This window comes from Lepisosteus oculatus, chromosome 15 (assembly GCF_040954835.1).
Source record: "Lepisosteus oculatus isolate fLepOcu1 chromosome 15, fLepOcu1.hap2, whole genome shotgun sequence".
Lineage (NCBI taxonomy): Eukaryota > Metazoa > Chordata > Actinopteri > Semionotiformes > Lepisosteidae > Lepisosteus > Lepisosteus oculatus.
In genome coordinates this window covers 32,724,358-32,735,949 of record NC_090710.1, presented here as the reverse complement: position 1 = coordinate 32,735,949, position 11,592 = coordinate 32,724,358, and positions in this window count along the sequence as shown.

Sequence of the window (11,592 nt, the reverse complement as noted above, 5' to 3'; positions counted from 1 at the left end):
GGTGCTCCCTGAACGTATCTGCCTCTGTGAGCACGTGATGCTGATGCATTTTCTTTTATGTAGTGATGTGAAAAGAAGATGAAACAGGAAAAGAAGAGCATAATGCTGTGGAGAATGAACTGCTGTTCTCAGTCACCTGACCAGTTCAGAGGAGACGAATGGTGGGGTGACATTTTAAAAACCGGGAAGAGGAGCCTGGCAGCTGTTGGTCTGCCTGCTGTTTGAGGACATGCAGTAGATCCTATGATCCTAGCTTGTGACCAACCTACCAATCAACGCAGGTACCCACTCACCTGCATACCCACAAAGATTAGTCTAAGGTTTGAAAAGAGAGAACGCCTCAGAGACAAACTTGTACTGGAGAGTTTTTTGAGAGGCCAGAAACCATATATGAACTGAGACGTGTGGAATAAGTCTAGACAGAAACTCGTGGAGAAGCAATGCCTTTGTTGTTGGGGTAGGTATTTTTTTCCTCTACACTTTAAAAGAAACACTGGTTTGTACTTCATGGCTGCATTTGTTTAAAAGATCCTGTTACAGCAACCCAACCCCAGAGTGCCACAGTGCCTAAGAGATACCAAAGTGGGCGCAAGACGGAAAGGGCATAGCTTAAACCCGCAACTTATCATTCCAAGATCACACACATTATTAGAGGGAAAAATTAAATCCTATTCCTAAATTTGAATTCAGTTCTAGCAGTCGAATATGTGGTTGCCTTCTTTAAATATACCCAGAGAATGCAATTAAAATTAAGAGTTTGTAGAGAATGACTTGGAAGCATACAAATACAGTCACCACGGACATTTTTAAGGTAAGAGTTTTAAAATAAACTTTTTGGAGGTCAAACCCTAATCTGGCTTGCTTCTGCCTACAGTACATTTAAATATCACCTTTCTGGCTTGCTTGTGCGTTTTGCACACCTCTCTTCACCCTGTCTTCACTCTTGCAGCAGCTCCGTGGCTCATGCCTCACAGAAAAAGGGGAGCATGCTGACAGGCTATGGACTTTTTTTCTTCTCTGCAGCCTGGTGAAGAGCCAATTCATATTAAGACACTGGTCCAACTCAAAATAAGGTAGTTTAAATAAATGTTAAATGTACAGTAAAATGTTAATTCTATGGCCCTAGAATATTTTATTGATTGTTTTTTCTCGCTCTCTGGTATGTCTGCCCATAGCCATGTTCCACCTCCAGAAAACTCACTCAGTTTATTGCTGCTGAGCATGAGTCACGAGGAGGTATTGAAACCTTCTGCTGTACCTTTTGTCTTCAGTGGGAACTGTGGTAGCAAGATCTGAAAACCCACAACCCTGCCATGTGAAATTCTCCCTTTCTTGTTTTAGTTTCAGTTGAGCTGTTGAAAAAACTGACTTGCTTATCTGTTACATTACATATCGAGTATTACATAACATCAACAAATATTGAGATCACACATCATTTTATCATTTAAGCTCATGCAAAAATTATCAAATGTTACTGACAAATTTCAATCAAGGTATTTCTTAATAGGGGTCCCACTTCTGTCACCAGGGATTTCTAAGAATTACTCTGACAGTAATTAGCCATACCGCTTGCAGGTTCTGAGAAATGAAAAGATGGTATTTTAGGTCAATGCTGACAACTCTGTAATGCTTGTAGCACTCCCTCCTACGCAAAGATGTTAAATGTTTAGTGAACACATTGCACATGGATTTATAGTACACGGATATGCTGGCTGAGGCATATTTTATCAAATATTACTGATAATGTAACAAGGTGATAATTTTTTATAATGCTAAAGGATTTGATTCCATAGTAACTTTTTCTTTCTGAGTGAGTCTTTAGACATGAACTTCACATTGGTAATCATCACTGGACTTGAGTCGGTCTTGAGGTCAGGACAAGGTGAATCTGAGCACAGGGATATCAAGCAAACAGAGTTTACAGTGCTTGGTGAGACGTAGAGGTGTAGGTGGATCAAGTGAGAATGGTGCATGATTGTAGTGGTGCTGTATAAACTGTCACAGGTGGAGGAAACGCAAAGGTGCCACTCATGAGACCCAGATGGTTACCACTGGACTGAATCCTCAGGAGCCAGTCCTGAACGTCTTCTGCTCTGTAACAGCTGTCAGCTTATCGAGTCTTGTTTCACCTCCACAGTAGGTATCCTCTAGCATCAAAGATACTCTCCATCTGGGAATAAGGTGAGGGTGTTTACAGAATGCCTTCTGAAATTGTTCTTGTGAAAATTGATGTCTGGTATCATTCTGCTATAGGATTTATCACTGGTGTACCCTTCGCACTCATCATTGTGATCTTTATGTTATGATTGATTGGCGCTCTGTATACCTAGATGAATGCTCACTGGTTTAAATTCATCCATCCATTTTGTCTTGTTACATATTATCGATTTTTTTTTGCTTTCACTGCTTGTTATCTGTGCAACAATGTTGCAAGTCACTTGGTCAGGTCATCAATGCAAGTGAGAAAATGTTTCCAACCTTTGTTTTTTTCCTCTTATAAAGCTGTTGGGGTAGGTTGTATCATGCTGTCTGTTTTCACCAGTGGGGATCACAGAGTAAAATATAGCCTGTCTGTCTCTGAGGGGAAGCAGGAAATTGTAGCACCCAGCACAAATGAGGAGAGTAAGCACATCACATGAACACAAAGACAGTGTTCTGAGACTGTGAGGCAGCAGCTATACCTATAACAACACCCACATTTCATGAGTTATGAGAAATTATGGCAGTACATTGACTATAGCAGAGCATCATGTGGGAGAAGGTCTGTAGCATGTTAAAAGTACAGCACGCATCCTCTGCCTAGAATAATATTATCTCCAGATTAATTTATATTTCCAGTGTTTAACTGAATAATAGGTAATAGATATTTCCTAGAAATCCACAAACATGTCAAGACAACAGAGATTTTCATAGGTCACACTTCTGGCTTTTCTATGATCTGTAGATCTGTAGCTACTTAGACTTGAACTTTGTTGAACGATGACATTTGATTACCAGGATGTTCAGGTATTAAAGGTGTATATACTGTAAAAAGGGGATCAAGGATGTTAATGATCAAACACTAGAAACTGAGAAAATATTAATTGAATGCTTGTCCAAGTGATTACATTTGGAGTGGAGTCTGGTGGCTGTATCTAAGTCATGTGACAGTAGCTTTCCAACTGTGAATGTTGGCCATTGTTTAAGTGTTTTATATATTGAAGTCCCATAGTAATATACTACTGTCTTCAGGTTTCATTTGAATTATATTCAGTGTTGTACAGTAAATGCAAGCAGATTCATGGTCAGTTATGTGCTACAAAAAATATCAATCATTTGCACTATTATAATGACATCTTTCACCCCAAAATCAATACAGAAGTATTTAATACAGTACCCATGACTAAAGAAAATTGCAATTGTTAGCCTTATAAAGACAAAACTGTTTCTAGCTGTGAGACCTATGTTGTTTTGCTCATGACACAATACTACCTCATAAATCTTTTATGTTGACATCTCTAACTTTTATATTTGTACAAATCTTTTTTATAGAAACAAAAGTCATTATTTATCTATATTACAATATTATATTAAATAATAATTTATGGCAGACAGCTCTGCTTTGAGATCAGTGTGAACTACAGAGATTAGTGAAAACATACGTAATTACTACATGGAACCAGAATACCAGGATGTTTTTCTTATCTTGTGACGAGAAGAATTCTATTCACATTGATCCCTTTTTCCAAAAAGTTACAGTCAAGAACTAATCACATTATCATGCACACATCAGTCAGTAAAGATTTATATATCCGTGAATCCGTGCTTAAATTCTAGCCAGAGAGAAGAATATCTGTGTGCATGGGCCTGTATTTCTATCAATATGGATCACAACCTGAGAAAACATCCCAACCAATGTGTCATACAGTATAAGGGCATCACTGTGGTGTCAAGTTCTTTTTTTAAATAAAACCCTAAATATGTCTAAGCTACACGTTACAGGTCTGCTCTCACCCCATGTGTTTTATTTCAGTGGGGTATAAGATAATAAATAGAAAAAGTAAGAGAATCTGTTCCAAGTCCCGTCAAAAATAGGAATACAAACAAATGAGTGTGTGTGTTTGGTACCGAAAAATTAAACTGGGGAAAAGAAAGAATGAAGAATTAGGCCTAATCTTGGCAGAGCAAGTTGCATTAATAAGAACATTGTCATCTGACAGAAACCAGAGGGCACTGTCAAGTATTGGGTTTGTATGGATAACCGACTGAGAGTCAAAGCATCAGTTTAATGAAGGCAAACAAATGCTAATAGATGCAGTTTTAAAATTGTACGAGCCAAAAATTAATTATAACAAAGCTTTCAGCCTTTAAGTTTCTAAGGGGCATAGATTAAGTAAGAATGGTTTTTTTTTTAGTAATAGTAATTCAGAACACCAGCAGTTTCTGAATTAATTTTACTTTTCGCAAATATGTCCATCAGTGAATGTTTAAATGTAAAATGGCAGATGATTCTTGTTGCCATTGCCAGGATTGAATTAGCAATGAAGGATTGGTTCAGCTTGCTTTAACAATGGTATTCTAAAAGAACACAGCGATGTGTCGAATTTAAGACTAAGACTCTGTTTACAATAATAATGATGAGGGACTGAAGTTTGCAAAAGGTCATTCTGTAAGGTGCTGTCAGCATCTGGTTTGATCAAATAGCGCCCTCTGGTGGTCGGTCTCGCATACAATCACGGAAATAACCTTGCACAAGCTCCTGGTGCGGTGGGCGACGGTGACAAACGCGTTTGGTTTTCTGCTCTTGCTGCCTTATGTCTACACCCTGAAAAAACTTGAAGAACACAATGGCAATCAATTTCCTTAAATGAAAACACGTTACCTTATTGTCTGCCATTATCCAGTTTTAGCATCTCTCTAGGCACAAATATTTGGACATCTTTACGAGAGCTCATAATGCTTTTTGGTCACATACTTCCAGAACTCTGCAATTACTGACAGAATTAAAGAAATGTGTATCTACATTCTTTAAAATCAACAATAGAAAGGATCCCGTTATTTTTATCATTTAGTTGTGTGCAATGACGCTGCTAAAAGAGTGCTTTTTGTTTAAGTGAGCTGGAAAGATGTACAAGAGCACAGCAATCCACATCCATGAGCCCCTCTGTCCTATCTGCCAAGACAGAATAAAATGGATGAAATCAAACCGACAAAAAGACTGGGTTCTTCTGAAGCATTCACATTTGCGCCAAATTACAAATTGCACCACAACAAAATCAAAACAGCTGCAAAGTGAAGTTTTCACAGCAGTGGTGCAGGAAAAAGGAGCACCATGGCACTGAAATTAGCCACATCAGTTCCTAGAACTTACTGTACACGCAGAGAGAAATCACTTTTCTGAGACGTGTGACATTTGTGAAATATCCACACAGCTGTATTGTCTGCAGATTTTAAGAAACTCTTAAGATTGGCTGGCATTTTAAAGAAAACCACCTGGCAGATTAAGAGTTCTAACCTTTTGATTTTTATGGTCTTTTGGAGACTTCCTCAGGGGGTAGATCATTTTTATCTCATATATAACCTGCATGTGTTAAAAAAGGTCAAAATAATTGTTAAAATAATATTATGGATTGATCGATTCCATAACTGCATTATAAAAATGGACAAGAAGCAGAACAGCTCTGCCTTATGGGCTCTAACGGGTGTACAGTGTTCTTACTTCACTCCTTCCATTATTATCACAAGATCTCAGAGCTCCTTCTCACTCACAAGTGCAGATTACTGCTTTGCACATGAAAGGAAATTGGAAAATGTTTTTTTGCGTTACAAGCTAAGCATAGTGCCTGAAATGTGACAAAGAACAAAATACTAAGTACTTGACTGTTTTTCAGGCTTTAAAATGTTACAAAGAACTAATTACATGTAAGAGCAAATCAATATTATTTAAAGTGAAGTATATGTATGTACAGTATACTGTATAGTTCTACAGAGAGGCAAAGGTTATCACAAAAGTGCTTTATCTGGTTAAGAAAGTTGACCACAGGGTACTGACACTCTTTCATATTGGTGGCAATATGTGCAAATGAGCAGAGAATAAAATGTAAAAATCTAATATCAGAGCAATGTAGACATGTCTTGAACTGAGCAAGAATAAAACTTTGCAGGTGGCAATTTTATACCTAGAACTGCATTCTTTAACCAATTCATTTATAGGTACATTTGGTTTTATACATGTAAATAAACTATTTTGTATTCTGTCCCTTGAAGCTTTAAAAAGCATTGTTTCTAATGCAACCAAAACTGTGCAGTTCTTGCTACCTCATAAACGTGTGTTCTTGTAATAGGATTGCCCTCTGAAACCATAGCTTTCAGAAAGTGCATCTACTTTCAAAAACTCACAGACTCTACAATAGCACTGGTTTACTATTTGCTGGCTAAGGCATAGCTAATTTGCTATTAGCTGTCAAATATTTAGTCTTGGGAATTGAGCAGCATAGAATGCATAAGGTAAAAGGTATTCTCTACATAACTTTAACAATGGAATTGTATAAAGGGCATGGTATATATTTGGAAAAGTATTTAAGCTTTCCTACACTTACCTATTATTCCCAGTAGACCACTGAAATACATTGCCTGTAAAAACACTGGCTGATTGTGTTTGTCTCACCTCATATATGCAGCAATGGCACTAACATAATTCAGTGTAATTGTTCCAAATGTAGAATCCAGATCTGACGAAGTGGGGATTTTGTGCACACTGTGTGAAGGCAATGCAAATGTCTGCTGGAGAGCATGACAAGTGTCATGAAACAGCAGTTACAAGTGCTAGCAAGCATGGTCGGAGAAAAGAAGAAGCTAGAAGCAGAAGATACTGTATTTCTGCCAGAGAAGTTATCCCTCCAATGAATTGTTCTGTGTGGAACTGCTTGTTAAACTATCCATCATTAATGAGCACATTATTTTCAGTTCGTACCAAATATACTGTATTATTCACAAATGCATTTTTTGTTGTTGTGTGAGGCTTGACTCAGCTGGGGTGAGTAGGTAGCCTCTGGAGGTATAAATAAGGTGTGGTAGATACAGCCTTTTTGCCTTTTGTTAGGAAGGTTTGAATTACTGAAGCTTCAGGCTTCTTGTTGTTGCTGAAGGAAGATTAGAGAACAAAGAAAGGTTTGAGAGGTGAAAGCAAGCTAAAGGTCTCCAAAGGTGGAGCCATATTTTCTTCCCTTAGAAGAAGCTAGACGTTTATCCTTTGCTGGAAGTGTAAACAGTAACTTAATAGGAAGAAAGGTTGTGAGGCAAATTTTTCCGCTACACTAGAAGACACAACTATAAATATAAGAACTGTTATAGATGGTCTTGACTGTGGGCAGTGTTAATGTGGCAGCCCAAACGGTCATTGGTGAATACTCAAACTAGGGTAATGTACCACTCCAGCATGAGGAACATTCCATTTCCTGGTTTATATCGATGATCTAGATTTTAGTTTAGTTGGTAAACTGAGCAGTTTGGCAGCAAATCTACCAAAATCGGTCCAGCAGCTAATGAAGATAGAAAAAAGGTAAAATCTAGTACAATTCAAGAAAGGGACAATAACTGCCAGATTCTGTAATGTAGACAAGTGCACAGTGTACCAAGCAGGTAGGAAAAGCAATGGATAAATACTAAATGGGAAACTGTCATTCAGAGACAACTGAATTGAGAAGAAACTGACTTTTTTATGTCTCAAATGAAAACTGGAAGAAAAGAGGATTATGAGGAGACCTGATACAAAACTGTCAAATGAATTGACAAAGTCAACCTAATTGGCTTCTTCAGATTAAACAGTGGAAAACAAATATATATTGTAAGTGATTGTTGGCTCAATTACTGTACCTACTGTATTGTACTAGCAGCCAAATGAGTTAGATGGCTTGAACTGCCTCCCCTCCTCTGAAACCTGTCTGTTGTCATGTTTGTAACAGGATCTTTGATAAAGGGCTCGATTAAGTTAAATTTATGGATCTCACAAACTTCACAATCCCATGAGAAAATAAAAAACAAATGGAAAGAATGACTAAGGCCATGCGATATTAAAATACCTCAGCTTAGCTCTGGGTACTTGGTATTTGGATTGTAGTTTCAGCTACTCTCAGGAATGAGTGGAGTTGAATGTGACTCCTTTTGAGAACAGACACAGAATTAACTTTAAAGTAATTGATGTGAAGCAGAGATTGTGGCCTGTATGCATTACCATAGTAACATGAGGAAGCACCAATAATGAACGTGTACAGTAACTAAATAATCCTACAATTATTGATGACATTTTGCCTTTTCAACTGCGTTAGCACTGTACTCTGTATCAGCTTACAAAAGCTGTACACAACACATAAATGCACAATAAGAGTAAAATAGATCATCTGGAAGTTGTAACGAACAGTTCTTTCCGGACCCTATGCGGACGACACAATCCGAAGAAGTGGGGAAACACTGGGGAAACGTCATGCAGGGATACGGGGCTGAAAACAGGGGGGCGTGTCCGAAGTGTGCTGGTGCACGGGGGAGGTGTGGCCGAGGCAAACAATCCTAAAGAGTAATCCTTAGAGGGTATCCAAAAACACACAATAAAGTCCAAAGCCAGGAGATCCATCAAAACAAGGAATTAAAAACCATGAACCGGGTCGGAACCTGCGGACAGGGAACGGGAATGGAGATTAAAACCTTAACGGGACCAGGCCCTTCCAGGTCCCGGACTCGCATGGTGCAGAAACCAGATGCAGAGCCAGGATGAGCGTCAGCGCCTGGCTTTTAAGGTGGGCTGGAAAAAGGGATCAGGTGCACAGAATAAAGTCTAAAGTGAAAGGGCTGGAGCACCCTTAAGGAGGGGGGACAATAATCGTGACAGAAGTAACACCGAGAATACAACCTTAGCTTACTTGTTTTGTAATTCCATTTACAAAGTATTCTAAAAAAAAATCTTTATGTATCATATTATCATTTTATTACATGTCTATGTTGACACTGTATCACAGTCGTTAGCATTGCTGGCGCCCTGGGTTCAGTTCCCAGGCTTCTGTCTGTGTGGAGTTTGTATGTTCTCCACAGTTCAAAGACATCCCCTGTCGGTCTATAGTGTTTGCCCCCTGATGGGCTGGGGAAAATGAATGGATCGATACCAGTGATCACATTGAATACTGATCACGGCAATCCCTCGCTGTAAGGTCAAAGGAAATGGAGAGAAATTAAGAGTAATAATGGTCCCGTTTTTCCATATTACTGCACGTTAACTGAATGATCTGGGGTGGCAGCAGGACCAGTGACAGCAGATGTCCAGCTTTGTCAAGAGGAGCTTTGGCTTCGGATACAGACCAGTGAGCCAAATCCCCCGTCTTCCCTGCAGATGATTAGGGGGATAAAGTAATAGGCAACGTTGAAATTGATGTGAATTGTTACTGTTACGTCCCAGTGTGTGTTCTGTGTGTGTTTTTTTCTGTTATGTCCACACTGCTGACCCTTGATTGTTCTCCCTTCCCCATTGGCCAACCATCACACCACTGTTTCAATATGATGTCATCATCAATCAGCCTTCATCCAATCAGAACACATCTTATTCACTATTTAACATGGAGGCTTTCAGGAAGAGGAGGCCTTTTGTTTGACTTCGGTCCTGTTTTGTTTTAGTTATCGCTTCGCTTCGCTTCGCTTAGCTTCGCTTCTGGTTATTGCTTCGGCTTCGTTTGTTTTGCTTTGTGTGTGTGTATTTTCGTATAGCTTCGGCTTTGTTGTTTTGTTGGTTTTATGTTAGTTTCTTTGTACTTTCGTTTGTTTGTGTGTTCATCCTTGTTTTGTCATTACCTTGCCCCAGTGTTACATGTTCAACTTTTGTGTTCTTTTGTACCCTGCTCCTGTTTATTACTCTTGTTTTCCCTTATTTGTCTTCCTGGTTCACTTGTGTTTTTGTGTGAACTTTTGTATATAAGCTTAGTTTAGGTTGTTTACACACTTAGTTGATTTGTATTAGTACACTAGTTTAGTACGGGTGAGTGCCGTTTGTCTTGTATGGTATTGGGTAGTCAGTGCAGGTTAGCTAGGGTGTTGAAGACGCTGAAAACCGTGTGTTTCGGGGTTTCTTTGTAGTCAGGTTAGCTTTCCCTCACTGTCCTAGCCAGCTCCATTTTGTTTGTTATTTTCTTTCCTTTGGCACCACTCTTGTTCCTTACTCTTGTTATCATCCTTCCTAGTCCCTCACCAAAACCCCCCTGCTTCCAAAAGAATTATCCTAAATGTTACACCCCTTTTCCCCTAGACACTTGGGGTCGTAACAGTTACACAAATAACACTTTTTGAAGAAGTTTGAGTAGGTAGCTGCGTAAGTACGCACAGGCTGTGTCAGGTGTCAACACCTGAAGAAGGCTCCACAGCCGAAAACGTTGTCTGTTTTCTTTTCAGCATGGAATAAACCTTTACCTATTCTTTAACATTTTGTTTTTTATCTGTTGCTCAGAAGAGTGGGTATGATAGTGGAAGTGCTCCTTTTTGTTACATTAGAACTCTACTTCAATTTGCCTGAACAGTAGGGTAGGGTAATTTCTGCAGCTTGTGGCAAAATTGGAGTGGAGTGGTGGTTCTGTGTCTAAGGATCTGTGCCTGCCTGTGGTTGGAAGGTTGCTGGTTCAAATCCTGCAGCTGGCAGAGGAATCCTACTCCGTTGGGTCCCTGAGTGAGGCCCTTAACCCCAACTGCTCCAGGGGCACTGTACAATGGCAGACCCTGCGCTCTGACCCCAGCCTCTCTCCCTGTCTGTGCCTCTCATGGAGAGCAAGCTGGGGTATGTGAAAAGACAATTCCTAATGCAAGAAATTGTAAAGGGTTAATAAAGTGATGTTGTTATTATTATTTTTATTAAAACAAGTTTGATATAGAGTATTTTTTCTTAATTGGCCCAACATCATTCTTCCTTCCAATGGACCCAGATGCTGTTCTATACACAGTATGTTGCAGTTCTCTTATCTGCATATACAGTATATAAAGAAACAATGTACTCGTGTATTTATAGTCTATCACCCTTTAAAGAATAAGCCCTCGGTACATCTTTGTCTTGATATGCTATCATCAACAGCTATGGCACAAGAAAAACAGCATTATTGCTGTATTGCAGTTTTATAGATGTTCAATCCTTAACTATGCTAGAAACAATTGTGTTTGATTTTATTGTGCATTGCAGGACACTAAACTGCTTTCAAAGTGATTTAAAAATAGCAAATGTGAAAATAGAAGTTCTATTTTTTCACTGTTGATTGAATAGATATTAATGACTTGGAAATCAGAGTAAGAAAATATTTTCATTACTGGCCTCGAAGTATTTTTGGGGAAAAATGTAGATTTTTTAGTTCCTTCCATTTTTGTTCAAAAACAGGTGTGATAGAAGATGTGATGACTTTTTCATTTTTCTCTCTTTTAAATGGTTTTAAAATTATTCTTGCAGAGTGTTGACACTCATCTTTCAGTCGTCAATTTCTCGAGTCTGATTTTTGTTATACATTAGGAAAATAGTGCTTCATGTTGAAGTCATTGTTTCCTTAAGTGCTGTTATCTTTATCTTTTCTGGATTACTGTTCATAATTCATCTTCTAA